The sequence below is a fragment of the Myotis daubentonii genome, chromosome X (assembly GCF_963259705.1).
Source record: "Myotis daubentonii chromosome X, mMyoDau2.1, whole genome shotgun sequence".
Classification (NCBI taxonomy): Eukaryota; Metazoa; Chordata; class Mammalia; order Chiroptera; family Vespertilionidae; genus Myotis; species Myotis daubentonii.
The window spans coordinates 115761137-115778804 of NC_081861.1; the positions used below are offsets into that span (position 1 = coordinate 115761137).

General features: G+C 37.4%; 1 protein-coding gene and 1 pseudogene across 3 annotated transcripts in view; one reads left to right on the forward strand and one right to left on the reverse strand.

Annotated features, from left to right (window-relative positions):
* The window catches only part of DMD (dystrophin), a 2282236-nt gene that overhangs the window by 338606 nt on the left and 1925962 nt on the right, over positions 1–17668 (forward strand). The window lies entirely within an intron of this gene.
* Positions 1875–16223, reverse strand: LOC132224656 (sperm acrosome membrane-associated protein 4-like; annotated as a pseudogene).

Genomic DNA, 17668 nt, shown 5'->3' on the forward strand with positions numbered 1-17668 from the left:
GTATGTGTTTCTTATATATTTTGGATATTAACCCTTTATCAGATGTCTCATTGCCAAATAAGGTCTCTCATACAGTGAGCTAACCTTTGGTTTTGTTGATGATTTCTTTTGTTGTGCAGAAGCTTTTTGTTCTGATGTAGTTCCATTTGTTTATTTTCTCCTTAGTCCCCTTTGCCCTAGGAGATGTATCTGTAAACATATTGCTATAAAAGATGTCTGAGATTTTGCTGCCTATGGTTTCTTCTAGGATTTTTATGCTTTCAAAACTCACATTTAGGTCTTTTATCTATTTTGAGTTTATTCTTGTGTGTGGCATAAGTTGGTGGTCTAGTTTCATTTTTTTTTTTGCATCTATCTGTTCAGTTTTCCCAACACCATTCATTGAAGAGACTTTCTTGACTCATTGTATGCTCATGCCTCCTTTGTCAAATATTAATTGAGCTTAATGGATTGGGCCAATTTCTGGGGTCTCTGTTCTGTTCCATTGATTTATATGCCTGTTCTTTTGCCAGTACCAGGCTGTTTTGATTACAGTGGCTTTGTAGTATAACTTGATATTGTGATTCCTCCAACTTTGTTCTCCTTTCTCAAGATTGCTGTGGCTATTTGAGGTCTTTTTTGGTATAATATAAATTTTTGGAGTGTTTGCTCCAGATAGATCTATGAACTATGCCATTGGTATTTTATTTGTTAATATATGTTTTTATTGATTTTTTAAAAATAGATGAAGGGGGAAGACTAGAAAGATAGAAAAATCAATGAGAGAACATTGATTGGCTGCCTCCTGCATGCCCCCTCCTGGGGATGGAGCCTGCAACCCAGGCATGTGCCCTGATTGGGAATCCAGCCAGTAACCTCCTGGCTCATTTGTCAATGCTCAACCACTTAGTCACACCAGCTAGACTGCCATTGGTATTTTAATAGGGATTGTGTTGAATATTTAGATTGCTTTTGGTAGTATAGACATTTTAATAATGTTAATTCTTCCAATCCATTAACATGGCATATGCTTCCACTTGTTTGTATCTTCCTCTATTTATGTTTTCAATGTCATGTAATTTTCAGAGTACAGGTCTTTTACCTCCTTGGTTAAGTTTATTCCAAGGTATCTTGTATCTTGTTTTTTGTTGTTTTTTAAAATGGTAAATGGATTTTTTTTTTAGTTTATCTGAGTGTTCATTATTGGTGTATAAAAATGCCATCAATTTCTGGGTGTTAATTTTGTATCCTGGTACTTTGCCAAGTTCATTTATTAAATCTAGTAGTTTTTTGGTAAAGTCTTTAGATTTTTCTATGTACAATATCATGTCATCTGTGAATAATGACCATTTTACTTCCTCCTTTCCAGTTTGGACACTCACCCAATAAACTTTTGCAATGGAATGTATCATTCTGTTTTGCCCGGGGTTCTCAGGGATTTTTAAATGACTACCAGTGCTTAGGTCCCACCCTGCCAGAGATTCTGATTTTATTAGTCTGAAGTTGGCAGGTGTTTCTAATAGTCAGGGAAGTTTAAGAACCACCAGATAATGTGATACAGTCTCAAGAGATCTACATGCAGTTCAGCCAACCATGCCCTGTATTTTTTTAAGCCATCACCTTTCTTTCACAGTTTAAAGAAATCTGGCCTCTGGTCCTAGATTATCTGGATAATTTTCTCAACTCATCACTCCGCAAGCTATAACAGCATGAGAAGTATTACACTATCATTTCTGTAAAAAAGTACTGTACAGCTTTATTATTATTATTTTTATTTTGTCTAGGGCCTCTGGCCATTTAAAGAGGAAGGGAGAGGGGGAGGGGGAGGCAGGAGGCACAAGAAGCAGAGGAGCCCTGAGACCAGTCCCGGGCCCTACCCTCCACGCTGGTCACAGTCATTGAAGCAGTGGCAGCACGCCCAGTGCCAGGCAGGGGGCCCCGCCTTCAGGCTGCCTGCGGGGGGTGGGGGCCCTGTTACACAGTTCGCCATAACGGCAGGTAAAGGTGAGGCTGTAGGTGATGCCCTGGTAGGTGACAGGCTCTTCAAGGAGACCATATGAACTGATGTCCATGGTGCCTTTGTTGATGATGGGGCTCAGGCCAGAGGCCTTCCTTCGCCCATGAGGCACTCCTCGTCATCGCCACAGGCCATGGGGATGCCAGGGTAGTTGTAGGACTTGGTCATCTCACAGAAGATGCAATCCATGGCGCCTGTCGTGACCAGGGGCAGAGCCATCACCAGGAGCAGTACCCAGCCAAGGACCGTGGTGGCCTCCTGAGAGTGGGCCTCCCGGAACTGCTGAATGACACTCCGTACGCCCAGGAGACTTCTGCCCCTGGTTCTGGCCTCCCGGGGTCAGCACTTGGAGTGTCCTTGGTTCCCAGCGCTCTGTGTCCCTCTCAGGAGCTTCTTCCTGACCACGGCTCCCGAGTCCCGGGGTCTCTGAAGCTTCCCTGGGACAGAGACAGCCAGTAGCTGCTGCCCCAGGAGAATCTTTGTGAAGCGGAATGGGGTGACCTCACAGACCCCTCAGGGTTCCACTGGCCACTCTGGGGGTGAGGTCATGGGTGGGGGAGGGGTGTCACAATCTGAAGGGCAGGTTGGCCCACTGACCTGCCAGGGAGCGAGGTCATTACCACCCCATCTATGTAATGACCGGTGGTCGTAATCCAGCATCTAGAAGGGTTCCAGAATCTGGAAAAGGCGCTGTTTGTAAATGATTAAAGAGTCCAGAGATAAAACATAGTTTTGTAAGGCATTATGGGGAGCCAGAGACTTAGCTAAAGGAACTAAGTTCTCCCTTGTCTCAGGACCCTTTGCTTTTTATTAACACAAATTGTCCTAAGGCAAGGTAGATATACATCAAAGGCCAGGGTTTAATATAGAGAATCCATTGTCAGATTGGAGGAATTGCCTTCGGCTGTTCAGGTGTTTGGCCAGCAGGAGGCAATAACATGTAGATTGAAATGCCCTTAGCTGTCTGGCAACAAGCAATCATTTATGCATCCTTTTCAGGTTTGGGGAAATGCCCTCAGCCATTTCCAGATGATTCAGTCCTGTTGACATGCTGGAATTGGTTTCCAGCACAATCCCCCAACACTTGCCATCCTCACCACCCCGCCCTGCTGGGTGCTGGATGCTGCTCCTGCCCAGCGCCCATGGTGAGCATGTTTCTCAGATGGGCAAACCAAGGCTCAGAGGAGAAAGTGAAATGTCCAAAGCCTTAGAGCTAGGATTAGAGCCAAGTTTATTTAATTCCAAAGAGGGCATTTATTGAGCACCTGCTGTGTGCAAGACCAGTGTTGGATGCGTTAAATAGCAACAAATTTGATGACAGGACTCAGAAGGGCAAAACTCACCACAGCTCTCAGGCTTCTAGAACTGGACAGGGTGCCAGGCACCGTGCAGGGAGCTCCACCTATGCTCTCCAGTTGGAATCTTTCTACCTATTAGCTCCATTTCTCAGATGAGCAAACAGCTACACGGAGCAGGCACAGCCAGAGCATGGCACATAGAGAGCTTAACAAATGAGGGTCATTATAGGAAGCAGCTGAATCTCAAAACAGTCTCCGTGGGTGTCAGAAAATGAACTCTCTCTCTTTCCAGAGGGGGAAACTGAGGCATCCCTCAGTGGGAACAGGCAGAGCCCAGGTTTAAACTCAAGTCTGAGTCCAGATGATAATTTAAGTATCTTAATGTGTTGTCCTCATGGGGTAGGTACCTTGGTGGTTCCCATTCTACAGATGTGTATGTTGAGGCCAGAAGGTGGCAGGATTTTCTTTTAATTTTTTAAAATTATTGTTGACAGTATTACAAATATCCCCAATTTCTCTTCCCTTTAACCCCCTCTTCCCAGCCCCTGACCTGCTCCCTGAGGCCTTCACCACATTATTGTCTGTGTCCATGGGTTATGCATATATGTATATAAGTTCTGTGGTTAATCTCTTCCAGTTTCCCCCCGCCCTTCCCCCCCCCCGCCCTGAGATATATCATTCTGTTCCATGACTCCATGCCTCTGGATCTATTTTGTTCATTAGTTTATTATGTTCATTAGATTCCACATATAAGTGAAATAATAAGATATTTGTCCTTCTCTGTCTGGCTTTAGCTTGGGTTTTAATGTGGTTCTTGTGTGTGTACAATTCTACGATCTATTAAATTATCATATAACTTCAGGTCATTTATATCAGTGATTAAAATTTTTAAAACAGATCTGACTTTCTGATTAATGTGTCATGTGTGCTGGGGGAGGAGAAGGTAGGTTTACAGTTGTTCATATGGAAAATAATACAATAATTAATAAATTAAAAGCACTTTGAATTAAAAGTACAAGAATAAATTATGTTTCCCATATTCACAACTATAAACCGACTTTTGCTCTCCCCATATGTGTTTTTGTTTTCATGCAAAGAATGAGATCAAAACAAAGATTAGTTTCATGGTAGAGTGTTATAAACCAAAATTCCAAATGAAAGAAAGAGGTGGTGTCGGGAGCAGGGCTAGTTTAATGAGAGAAGAAAGGAAAACAAAAGGCTTGCAGAGGTCTGTAAAATGTTCTGCTCTGTTAGTTAAAAATAGTAAAAGTGTTTTGGAATATTTTACATTATTTTCCAATTTCCCACCTTCTTCCTTACTATCATAAAATAAATGGTTTAGTTTTTGAACTTTGAGTATTTGACCAAGTTTTACTAGTTATTGAATTCAATTTTTTATTGAATGTGCTTTTCTTATTGCAAACATAATGTACATTTTGTGGTAGAATTGCTACAGAAACTATATGAATTATATTGCAGGGTAGCATGACAAGAAAGTTGAATAAAAGACTAAGCTTGAAACTTGGTGAAAAATATCTGTTGTCTTACAAAAACTTGACTTTGTTGTTAAGTGGTAAACTATTCCTCATTATTCCTGTGGAAATGATAGCTAGATTACAATCTCTTCCATGGAATGACCATAGATTATTCATTTTGTGGTTTCCCTAATACATATTGAGTTCTAACTATATTGAATTCCCTGGAGTTTGATCAGAAGGTTGATTGTCCAGTAGGGTTTCTTGTAAGATGGTCATAGCAGTAAACAGTTCTTTATGGTAGAAAAATCTACTTAGTTATACTCAAGGTACTCCTTTTCTGTGCATATAGACAAGACTGTACTATCCTTTTTAGAAAAACTCAAAACCCTATTTGGAATAGAAACAGAACAGTTAGATGTCATTGGAGTCACCTTAAATTAACTAACCAGACTCCCAATCAAAAGATGATTTCAGATATAATTAACCCATTCATCTAATGAGATGCAAAAATGTCTGTAACCAAAAATTTCCTGAGCACTTCTTTCACTCATGTAGCAAATATCAATCTTATATGTTTTGTAGAATATTCACATACCATCCCAATACATCCTAGATTTGCAGATGTGATCTAGCTAGCATGGATTCACATAATTGGCATGACACAGAATTTTAAAAATATCAGCTATCTCAGAAACTTTATTCATGTGAATCTGGAAGATTCACTCTTACTCTCAGAGATTCAGATGTCAAAATATTTTTAGAATGGGTCCTCAAGGCATCTTTAGTTTGTAATTGTAATCTTGTTGATTGACAGCACATGTGCTCCACGGAAATGTCGCCATCTTGAAGTGAGCCTGGTTAGCTGGAGACAGACTGCTTAGATATAAACTCTCATGAGGGGAAAGAACTCAGAGTGCTTTTAAATTCACAAACATGAAGATACAAAATCTCTCATAAAGTGTTAAAGCGTTGTTTTTGATCCCAGAATTTTAGCATTTCCATTGTAAGTTCCAAAGGTTTAGAAATTTGATTATTGACAAGTTAAAACATGTTATGCAACAGATTTTAAAAAGAAAATAAAATTTAGAGAGGCTGTAGCCATATGATTGATGATATTTCCCATGGAAAAAAATATGCAGCTATGTTCTGCTGCATAGTGGAAGAGGATATTAAAATATGGGGAATTGTCATAGTGTTAGATGATGATATTGATGTCGTTTAATAAAATAAAGTATATAATATGTTAAAACTTAACAGAAAGCTTTATTATTGATTAAAACCTACATTTGAAATCATTGGCATGTTTAGTCTTACAAAGGATCATGGGACAGTTTTCTCTCCTCAGAAAGTTAATAGCAAGTTAATATCAATTATATGAGGTAGAAAGGACTTTAGATCAAGGTGAGTGAGGCAGGAGGGATGTGAAGAGATGTCTAATGACTATAGATAGGTAGGCTGTTGAGTCTCTCTAAGTGTTGTCCAAGCTTATTGAACAGTATATACAACCATGATGAATAAATGAGTTTTGTCAGTTCTTTAGTTTCAGTATTTTTATAAAGCCTAAATTTATTTTTCTAAAGGCAGTTAGAAAAATCAAATCAATCCACATAGAGTTGCAAATTTTACATATTTTAGAAGTGTGCATTAATAAGTATTCAAAAATATTTTGTCATTAAAATATTGGTTAATTTTTATAAATTTGGAATCTCCTTAAATGTTTAAAAACTTTCTTTGCCAGACTAATCATTCCATCAGAGTTCTTGCTAAACAATTCCTTTATGATCAGCTATCAATGTCTGAATTGTCACCAGTGTATGCAGTCCAAATATTTTTTAAAAGCTTTACCAGAATTATGATGGTTTTGAAGGAGGAAAGTTACAGAAAATTTTAATCAATTCTCCCTCACTGATGATTAAGTCAAATAAACACCTAGATGTCTCATTTTCTCATAGAGCTGTATATATATGAAAAATAGGCACAATATCTAGTACAATCTATAGTGGGCTGTGAAGGAAAGGAGATTATGAGAAAAGGAGAAAACTTGATTATAAAAATTCTTGTTAGTCAAAATTTGACAGAAAAATAAGATTAAAAGTGTTCAGAAAATCAAACAACAAATTTCATATGAAGCCTTATGTTTACAAAGATGTTATATAAATATCACCACAGTTTTGCAAATTAAAATAAAAAATGGAGCATTTTAAAGTGATTTTCCAAATACAAATTTACTCAAGATATTTCAAAAATAAATAGAATATCACAGCAAGGAGATTATTCCAGTCATGGTAAAGTTAAGTGAAAGTTTCATTATAAGGTCCAGTAATACTCAGTGGGGTTCTTGCTCATAAATGTAAACTAGATATTGTTATTCTGAAGTTTAGAGGACATCACAGTCATTCAATGCATGAAATAAGTGATTTTTAAAAAATCTTTCAGAAAATGAGCGCTTTAGTTTCATTTACATATGTGTAAAATAACCAAACCTATATCCTACACATATAATATCATTCTGATAAATATTTCCTGATTATAATATTTATATAGAACCCATTTTGCTTGGAAGATTGATTTGGCCTAACCTAATAATTGGTAACGGTCCCTCTCAACCTCTATACTTCTGTATGCCAACATCATCTCCTTTCTGAGTAACAAAATAGCATCTTCACTGGTCTCCCTTATCCAGTCTTTACCCCTCTTCTGATACCTAAATCACAACACTCAGAGCAGCCTTTTAAAAAGGTCAATTGAATCATCTCACCTCTTCATTAAAACTCTCCTTATTCTACCAAGAGTGAATTCCAAATCTTTTACTTTGACCTATATAACTGAACTGTGCTTCCCTCTCCTATTTCAACTCAGCTTTGTTATAGCTTCAGACATAGTAGCTACCTCTCAGCTCTTGAATGTAATAAACTTTTGACCCCCTTTGGTGTCTACCTATTTACAAATTTCTCTGACTAGAATGCTCTTTTTCTGCTGCTTCTGTTTTTGGAGGAATCAGACATTTATTCATTACTCATTACTCATTTGTTCACTTATTTACTCAATAATTCAGTGATAATCAACTGGGGGCAATTTTGCCTTCCAGAGGACATATGCAATGTGAGAAGATATTAGTAGTTATCGCAACTGAAAAGGGATGGGGTTGTTACTGGCATCTACTGGGTAGAGGCCATGGATGCTGCTAAATATGCTACAGTGTATGGGAGAGCCCATCATAACAAAGAATTAACTGCTGGAAATGTCAGTAGTGCCAAGATTTAGAATCCCTGATAATAATTCATTACCTCTTCTAAGTGCCAAGAATATGGTGGTGAAGCAATTGAATATGACTGAACCTTTCATAAGCTAATAAATTAGGGGAAAGATTCAATAAGCTGGTTAACAAACAACTAAATATATACTTTTAAATAATGTTGAGTACTCTCAAGGAAATGGGGACAGAAGAATAATCAATGAAATTTTCTTTAGGACAGGCGGTCTTGTAGGAGGTAGTGTTTATGCTAAGACCAGAGGAAGGAAAGACAGATACAGGCCCAGCTTATAGTAAATATTTATTAAACATCAACAATAAAAATTTGGTCAAAAAGCAAAATGTTGTATTTCTAACCAGTAACAATATTTGTCATTCTATATCATGACAACATAGAATATTATAATACTTTAACATATTTATTTAAGTCAATTTAAATCATATTGTTTCTCTGTGTAAGGTCAAATGGTTCCAGTAGAGGAATGTTTTCAGAAATAAATGAGTACATTAAATAAAGACAGATACACAACATGATTGTAAAGCTACCCAAAGAGTGGGATCTCTTTCTTTCTTTTCTTTTTCTTACTTTTTAAACAATGTGACCAGCAACATATGATGCCTAATCATTTTACTTATATACCTTTAATAAATTATTTAAAAAACCTGTTTTTTAGTGTCAACTGCTACTGAATTGCAAGTGCCTATCAACTTGGTGTCTACAGTTTTACCTACTCAACATATTCTGGTCACTTCCATTTGAATATTCCCTAGGCCCCTGACCCCCCTTGTCCAGAACTAAACTTATCATCATCGCTATTGCACCTCTTCCTATAATATTTTTCTTGGTAACAGGCATTTCTAAATACTTCAGTGGGCCAAATAAAAATAATGTGGACCAAAGACTTGATGGGAGCATTAGTTCCTGACAATATTTGCTTCTTGACCTGAATGCTGGTTAAACAGGTGTATTAAGTCTGTGAAAATGCATTGAGCTCTTCACTTATGACTTGTACAGTTTTCTCTAAATATCTCATTCCAGTAAAAATATTACATAGAAATTCTAGAAGTCAAGCTGAACTTTTTCCTCTCATGCATTTGGCATATCTAATGTGCCAGCAAAAGTTTTATAATTGCTATTAGTTGTTGAGTGTTATATATTTGATTTTGTGATCAACTGTGAACCCAGTCTGTCACTCAAAAATTTCTGTGGTGCAGGTTTTATTATTATTTTCATTTTGCATGTGGGGAAACAGACACTTAGGCTAAATTACTTGTCTAAAATTACACAGCAATAAAATGGCTGAAGTAGAATTTGAATCTGAACCCATATTTGAAATCAACATGATATTTTTACCACTCTCATGTCCATAAAAACAGAATATTCAATTTCTTTTAAAATATTTTTATTGATTTCAAAGAGGTATAGAGAGGGAGAGAGAAAAATATCAATGATGAGAGAGTCATTGATCGGCTGACTCCTGCACATCCCACACTGGAGAATGAGCCCACAACCTGGGCATGTGCCCTGATGGGGAATCGAACTGTGACCTCCTGGTTCATAGGTCGACACCCAACCACTGAGCCAAGCTGGCTGGGTAGAATATTCAATTTCTTATCCATCTTTACTACTTGTCTTCAGTTTAGCTTCTTAGATCTTCATTTGTTTATTATAGTGGTAATATTTTAAGAAATCTTGTACAATTTAGCACACTCCAAATTCAATTTAAATGCAATCAGGGTTACTGCTTTTTCTACAATGTAAAATTGTACATGTAGTTTATTTAAAATCTGCTAATGCAGCGGTTCACAAACTTGGCTACACATTAGAATCATAAGGCCCCAGCCAAGAACAATTAAATCAGAATCTCTGGAGTTGGGGGCCTGGGAGTGAGGACTTTTTAAATGCTCTCTAGGTGACTATAATGGGCAGCCAGCTTTGGGAACCGTTGCTTTAATGTCTTCCTCTAGTTTTTTTTTTTTCCTAAAAATAAACTCCTTAGCATTGCACAAAAGGCCCTTGGTAATCTGTTCCCTGCCTCCTCTCTCTTGACACTTCTACTCTAACTCCCTTCTTCCCCAACTTTATCCCCCATCCCCAGCAATACACACTTCATTCTGATGATACAAAAGCCTTGGCTTTTGCTCCAGGGGTTAATTTTTATAAAATTATTTATATCATGCCTTTATACAAACCAGTTTTTCTCCCTGAGTGTTTTACTCTTGCTTCTATTTTAATTGAACTTTCCTGCATCTTTCAAACAGCAGGTCTGGCATCACCCTTTCTGTGATATTGTTCTAACTTCTATTTATTTAATTGTTTAGCTACCCATTATTGATTTATTTCTTATTTTATGAGTTAATACATGCACATGATAAAGAACACATAAAGTATAGCCTGGCGGCATGGCTCAGTGGTTGAATGGCCATCTATGAACCAGGAAGTCATGGTTCTATTCCCAGTCAGGGCACATGCCCCGGTTGTGGGCTCAATCCCCAGTGGGTGGCGTGCAGGAGACAGCTGATTAGTGATTTTCATCATTGATGTTTCTATCTCTCTCTCCCTTCTTCTCTGAAATCAATAAAAAAATATATTTTAAAAAAAGAATGCAACCCTGGCTGGTTTTGCTCAGTGGATAGAGCATCGGCCTGTGGACTGAAGGGTCCCAGGTTCTATTCTGGTCAAAGGCATGTACCTTGGTTGCGGGCACATCCCCAGTAGGGGGTGTACAAGAGGCAGCTGATTGATGTTTCTCTCTCATCGATGTTTCTAACTCTCTATCCCTCTCCCTTCCTCTCTGTAAAAAATAAATAAAATATTAAAAAAGAATGCATAAAGTATAAATTGATACACATTAATAAGTCTCACTAATACTTCAAGTCCCCAGTTCAATCTGCCAGAGGCAATCATTATGTCTACATTTTTAATGTACCATTCCAGAAATAAACAATGCTTATACAAATATATATGTGTATGAATATGTTTGTATATACTTTTGTGTACATGATAATATATACACTCTTCTGCTCCTTGTTTTTTTTTTTTTCACTTCACAATGGAACTGTATCACATGTTCTTATCTCAACATGGAACTCTTCACTCTATCAATATCTACACTAATAAAAGAGAAACATGCAAATTGGTATCACTCCTCTACGCCCACCAGCCAATCAGGATGAATATTCAAATTAACCCAACAAGATGGCGGTTAATTTGCATATGCAGGCATGGAGCAAAGACTGAAGAGGACTGAACACTGAAGATGACTGAAGACTGAAGAAGCTTGGCTTCTCCGCTGCAGCCGGAGCGGAGAAGCCAAGCCTCGCTAGAGGCTTGGCTTCTCCACCACAGCTGGACCGAAGGCCTGGGTCCCAGTTGCCAGAGGAAAACCGGTGCCGGCAGCCAGGGGAAGGAAGGCCTATTGCATGAATCTTCGTGCAACAGGCCTCTAGTATTTAATATTTGTATAGTATCCTGTGATATGAATATATAGTAATTTATTCAATTAGATCCTAATCTATGGCATTTATATTGTTTCCTATATTTGTTATTCCAAAACATACTTAAGTATAAAGAATAACATAGTACAGAGAACTTACTTTATTTGTATTAGTAACTTCAATTCTACAAGTGGAATGCTTATGTGAGAGACTATGTACATTTTAAAACTTGATGGAATGAGCTATATTGATATTAAATTCATTGTTCCCACTTATTTGTATTAGAAACACTACTTCTTTATTCACACAGTTCTCTGTGTATACCACTAAGTCCACTATAGTAGAAATTATCATTTTAGAGTATAAACATTTCATTCATTCATTTGTTCATTCATTCATTCTTTCACTCATCACATCCCTCATCTACTTAGAAATATTTATTAAGAATTTAGTATTATAAGTACTGTACTCTAGGCAACAAAAAGAATAAAATACCTAGGAATAAACTTAACAAAGAATGTAAAAATTCTGAACAAGTCCCACAAAATGTCATTTCAGTTCAAATGCTCAAAATTACTTACACTTCAAATCTTTTGTTTCAAGCCTTGCCGGCATGGCTCAGTGGTTGAGCATTGACCTATGAACCAGGAGGTCACAATTAGTTCTCGGTCAGGGCACATGCCCAGGTTGTGAGCTCAAGCCCCAGTGTGGGGTGTGCAGGAAGCAGCCGATCAATGATTCTCTCATCATTGGTGTTTTTCTCTCTCCCTTCTTTTCTGAAATCAATAAGAATATTTTTAATCTTCTGTTTTGATATTACAGAAACAGGAAGTGATTTTCGACTTGGGTAGTATGACATTGGGAGCTCAGAAACTTCCCCAAGTTGGTCACCACGAGCAACAGCTTGCCTTCTCAGACACCAGTGCCTTACCTTTCTTTTCTTTTGTGCATGGTAATAGGGGAGGGAGCATATCCCAGTAGCAAAGCAAACATGAAAACACGGTCATTAACATAAATTACTTATTTTTAAAAAGCCCATGAGGAGGCTTAAATTTAGAGCCGAAGTATAAATATATAACTTATTCATCAAGTAATTTTATTCCTGGCTTCTGAGTGGTAAATCCCTTAAAAATAAAATGACAATTCTACATGTGGGATTTGTGATTATATTGAACATGGCTATGCTTTATTGCCTGATACCTTCTTTATTGGAAGAAGAGTACTGTGAGGTTCTCAGAACATTTTCATTTACTGCTTAAAGCAGAGAAAAGTTCAGAGGGGAAGACTAATTAGAAAAATGGTTGCCTACTAATCCATTGAACTAAGCCCGCTAAACACATCCATGCTCTTTTTAGTTTATGAACACACATTTTATATTGATTTCAGAGAGTAAAGAAAAAATGACTTGTTTTGAACTTTAAAAGAGGAAAATTGAAGACAAAACCCAGTTAAGCCTTTGGGTATATCAAGCTCTTTAACTTGAAATATACATCACCACTTGGCAAATGATTTAAAGTTGCTAAAGGACATAACTGGTAGCTACAACATGAAAGCTGGTAAATCAGATGGAATAATAAAAGAGCAATTTTGATTGGCCAAATATTAAAGACTCCAGAAGTTACAACCCTCCAACATGAAAGACTTCTTAATTTAATGAACTTTCTCAGCCTGTGATTCAATTTATTTGATGATAGTGAAAATCACTGTTTTTTCCTTCACCTCTCCCATCCCCTCTCTTCCCATCATCCCCCCCTTACTTCTCCTTCCTTTATTCCTTTTTTATCTTCTATTTTCTGATTATATTTGAGAAGTTTTCTAAAAAGTTTAGCGTTTTGCTCATTTTCCCCATTGAAGGCCCATTTTAAAGTATCATTGGAGGTGAAGAAAAATGTACTTATTCAATGCAAAAACCCTCAAAAGAAAAGGCAATAAACATTTTATCCTGAAGATTTGCTGTTTCAGTTGTTTTTACGTGTTTAACATTTCATCAGACAAGTTCTGTACTCCAAAATGTTCTTGAACCTGAAATATATTTCACTTACAGCTGGATAACATCCACCTTCTGATAATACGTTTAATATGGCAAAGACACTTTCCTTAAATGCAGTATAAACTAAGTGTTTATTTTGTCATTGTAAAATGGGAGCTGTTCAGTTGTTCCAAACTTTATCTTGGATAACCTTGAAAAATAATTCTTCATTTAATGCTCTCTGTCTTACAGTCAAGTGAATTATCTTGGTATACGGGAGTGTTAACTGACACCAGTTCTTCTGTTGCCATTGCTTTAAAAATAGCTCTATTTCTAAACCCTTTCCATAGAGTTTCTTTTAGGAACATGATTTTTTCTAAACTATAGTAGCCTAGTCCTCAAAGCAATGTGACTTCTTACTGTTTCCTTCTCATTATCCCTGCAGTTTCAATTACATATGTAACTCTTGGCTTTATTTTAAACAGTTGTGCATTAATGATGAGCCCTGAAGTCACCTGGGGTGACTGGTGTCAATAGTAAGTCTATGCAGAGCTACTTTACATAAAGCAGTTTACTTCTGATAAGATGAAAGGTGCTAAAGTGAAACCTGCCTCCTATTATACCCTTGGGGTGTAATCAAGAGGGGTGTGATCACAGCATACCAATTAAGAGGGTTAGAGCAGGCTGCAATGGGTAGGGAATTCTCCACATATTTTTGAACTCTTCCGAGGAAAAACATCAGGGCACAGGACATCTAATTCTTTTGCTAGAACAGTTGTATACTAAACCCCTGTATCATGGTTTCTGCCCAGAGGTTATGCTCTTAGATTTAATTTTCACATAAGTCAGAATAGCCATTATTGTTCATTTAAACCTTGGCAAGGAAAGTACTACTAGTTCTCAGACTGTACTTTATCTCATGGGCAGTTATAATAATTATAAGAAAAGAAGACTTGCATTTCCATTTCAAACTATCTCAGCACCCTTAATAGCTCCTTGACCACAAGCAAATATACAGTAGTCCTCCATATCCATGGGCATTTGTTCCAAGTCCCCCAGGAGATGCCTTAAACCACAGATAGTTCCTAACCCTATATGTAATATGCTTTATCCCATGCATACACCCTTATGATAAAATTTAATTTATAAATTAGGCACAGCAAAAGATTAGCAACAGTAACTAATGGTAAAATCGAACAATTACAACAATATAAGTTATATGTATGTAGTATATCTAAAAATATCTTAATGTACTTATATTTACCTTTTCACTTAAAAGAGGCACTTTACATCTTCTTTGGTATATCTGAATTACCAACATCACTACTCTTGTGCTTTGGGGCCACGATTAATTAAAATAAGGATTACTTGAAAACAAGCACTGTCATACCATGACAATCATTGGATAACCCAAATGGCTATTAAGTGGCTAGCAGCAGGGAGTGTCTACAGCAGGGAGGTACTGGACAAAGGGATGATTCATGTCCCAGGCATGATGGAACCTGACAGGGTGAGATTTCATTACACTACTCACAACAGTGAACATGTAAAACTTATGAATTGCTTATTTCTGGAATATTCCATTTAATATTTTTTGAACTGTGGTTGACCATGGGTAACTGAAACTGGAAAGCCACTTTATAAGTATCTTACCAGAAGTTCCTCTGGCCCTCAGATAGGAATCTTGCCAGTTCCGCTTTAAAACATTTTGAATCTTCTTGCTATGGCCCAATGCCCCCATCATTTATTTTATTACCTTACACCCACTTTGATTCTTCCTCTCTGACTGTTGAAGACTATGTATGCCCCATTGGATCAGGAGTGTCTAAATGGCTATTGCCCAGAATGCTCTCAAGAAATTATCTTCCACAAGCCAAAGTCATGACCCTGACCAACTCTGAAGCCCCAAACTCCAGGCCTGGATTAGTAAATCCCCCATACTCTGCTCCTATGTGAGGGAAGATAAGATTTTTTTTTTAACAATTACCAATGCCCTTTCATAGCCCTAGAGAATTTAGTTATGATGAATTGAAACGGTAGTATAAAGTATTTGCTCTGGTTCAGTCCTCAATCTGTATCATGTTATTATATAACTAATCCAATTGTATTGTCATTTTCATGTGCTCATATACCAAACAAAATATTACTAGACAACATAATTTTGTAGTCCTTTATTTGTTGATAGGGACTGAATACTTGTGTCCTCCTAAAATTCATATATTGAAGCCCTAGCGCTCAATGTGGTGGTATTTTGGAGATGAGGCCTTTGTGAGGTAATTAAGGTTAGATGAGGTCTTGAGGGTGGGGCCTTTTGATGAGATAAGTGTCCTTATAAGAAGAGACACCAGATAATTGTTCTCTTCTCTGCTGCGTGAGGCATAGCAGAATGTGATCTCTGCAAGCCAGAAAGAGAGCTTTCACCAAAACCTGACCATGCTGTTGACCTGATCTCAGACTTCTAGCCTCCAGAATTGTGTGCAAATAAATTTCTATTGTTGGAGCTACCCAGTCTACAGTATTTTGTTATGGTAGCTGAAGTGGACTAGGACACTTGTATTGTCCCTAGAGCCGGTATCTGATTTGTTAAAACAAACAGGCAAAAACAACAATAATAACAAAAACCATGATTATGGTATCAAAAATAAGCTTACCTAGATTGGTTAGTGCTTATCACAATGGTGCTGTGTAAGAACCCTTTCTCCAATTTAGTGGCTTCCAGCAAGCCTTTGTTCTCATGGTCAGACAGGACTTGCCGACCTAAGGTGGGCTGGACTTGGTGGCTCTGTCTCATGTTGCATGCCTGCTGGGCTTGACTTCAAGCTGCAGGTTGAGTTTGGATTTGTTCAATGTGTCATTTACTAAGCCTAAGCTGATGGCTACCCATTGCATGTTCTTCTCATGGGGGATCACTGCATTACAAGGTAGTAAGTCCACATTTCAAAGCTCTGCTAGTGTCATGTTTATTAATATCCCATTGACCAAAGGAGACCATTTTTCTCACTGTAGACCAGATATATAATTTTGTTATCGAGAAGTGAAAAATGAGACCAATAAATCAATTTACTGCAGTAGAAAAAGTGGGGATTATTTATTAGCACAATGAATTTAGTTTCAGTGGATATGATGCTTTTCTTTATGGATATGGAAAAATATCTAAAATACATTTTGTTTTTCCAACTTAACCATGATAATGGCTCAAGAAAATGTTTAGGAGTGTCCACAGCTCACTGCTTTGCTTAATAATCCCATCATTTGCCATGATATATTTAATCACCTCTGAATGTTTTTAAGGTCTTTGATAATGATAAAAATTACTGAGGAGGAAAATGATCACTATTTTGTACTAAGAGCTGCATACCATACAAGATAATTTACAGACATCATGTAAATAAACATATATCTTTGGCCCTGACAATAGGAGATTGGTGATATTATTCTCCAAATTTTGCAGGGAAAGAAATGGGACAAGAACAAATGGGTAACAAACATGACCAAAAGGACAAAATCAACCTGTTATAAGGTTGCATAGGGATTTAAGGAAGGTCAGGGAACTGTCTCAACAGTTGAATAGCCAAGCATCAAGAGGACTTTAACATCAACTCAAAGAATTGCAATCACAGAGTCTAATTTCATGAATGATTGGACCACTGAAGTGGACACAATGCAGCATGTGATTTACCATTATAGGTGTTGTTCTACCATTCTCAAGAGTGAACTACTTGGAGTTCCAGCTTCTACTATTACTTCTACTCCCTAGTGATAGATGATGTTGACTCTAATATCAAATTCCCAAGAGAAAGTGTCCAATAAAAGCAGCCACTCACCATCATGTATGGGAGAATCAAGTTCCTAACTCTTCCAATGCCTTTAAGTTGGTTTTTGTCTTTGATGCTCATGCTTAAACGATCGTTGTGGCCAGGGGGTTGGAGTGTGTTGATCTAAGCCCAAGATGGAACCAATGTTAATAGACACACAGAGTGTAGGAGAAGAGAGTTTTCCAAATTATATTTGGTATAAAGCTCCCCAGGTGATGTTATTGACCTAAACTGACCTACAACATAAATAGGCAGTATTGTTGTCAGTACTAGGAAGAGGTGTCTGAGTGTTTTTAAGAGTTTGGTGAGTTTTCGTTACTGATGACAAGCTATGAAACTGGATCAGAATGTGAGGAGGTTGAGTAGTAGGTCATGTGCAAACTGTAGGTTAAGATTAGGGCTGTGTGTTCTGTGACCCGGA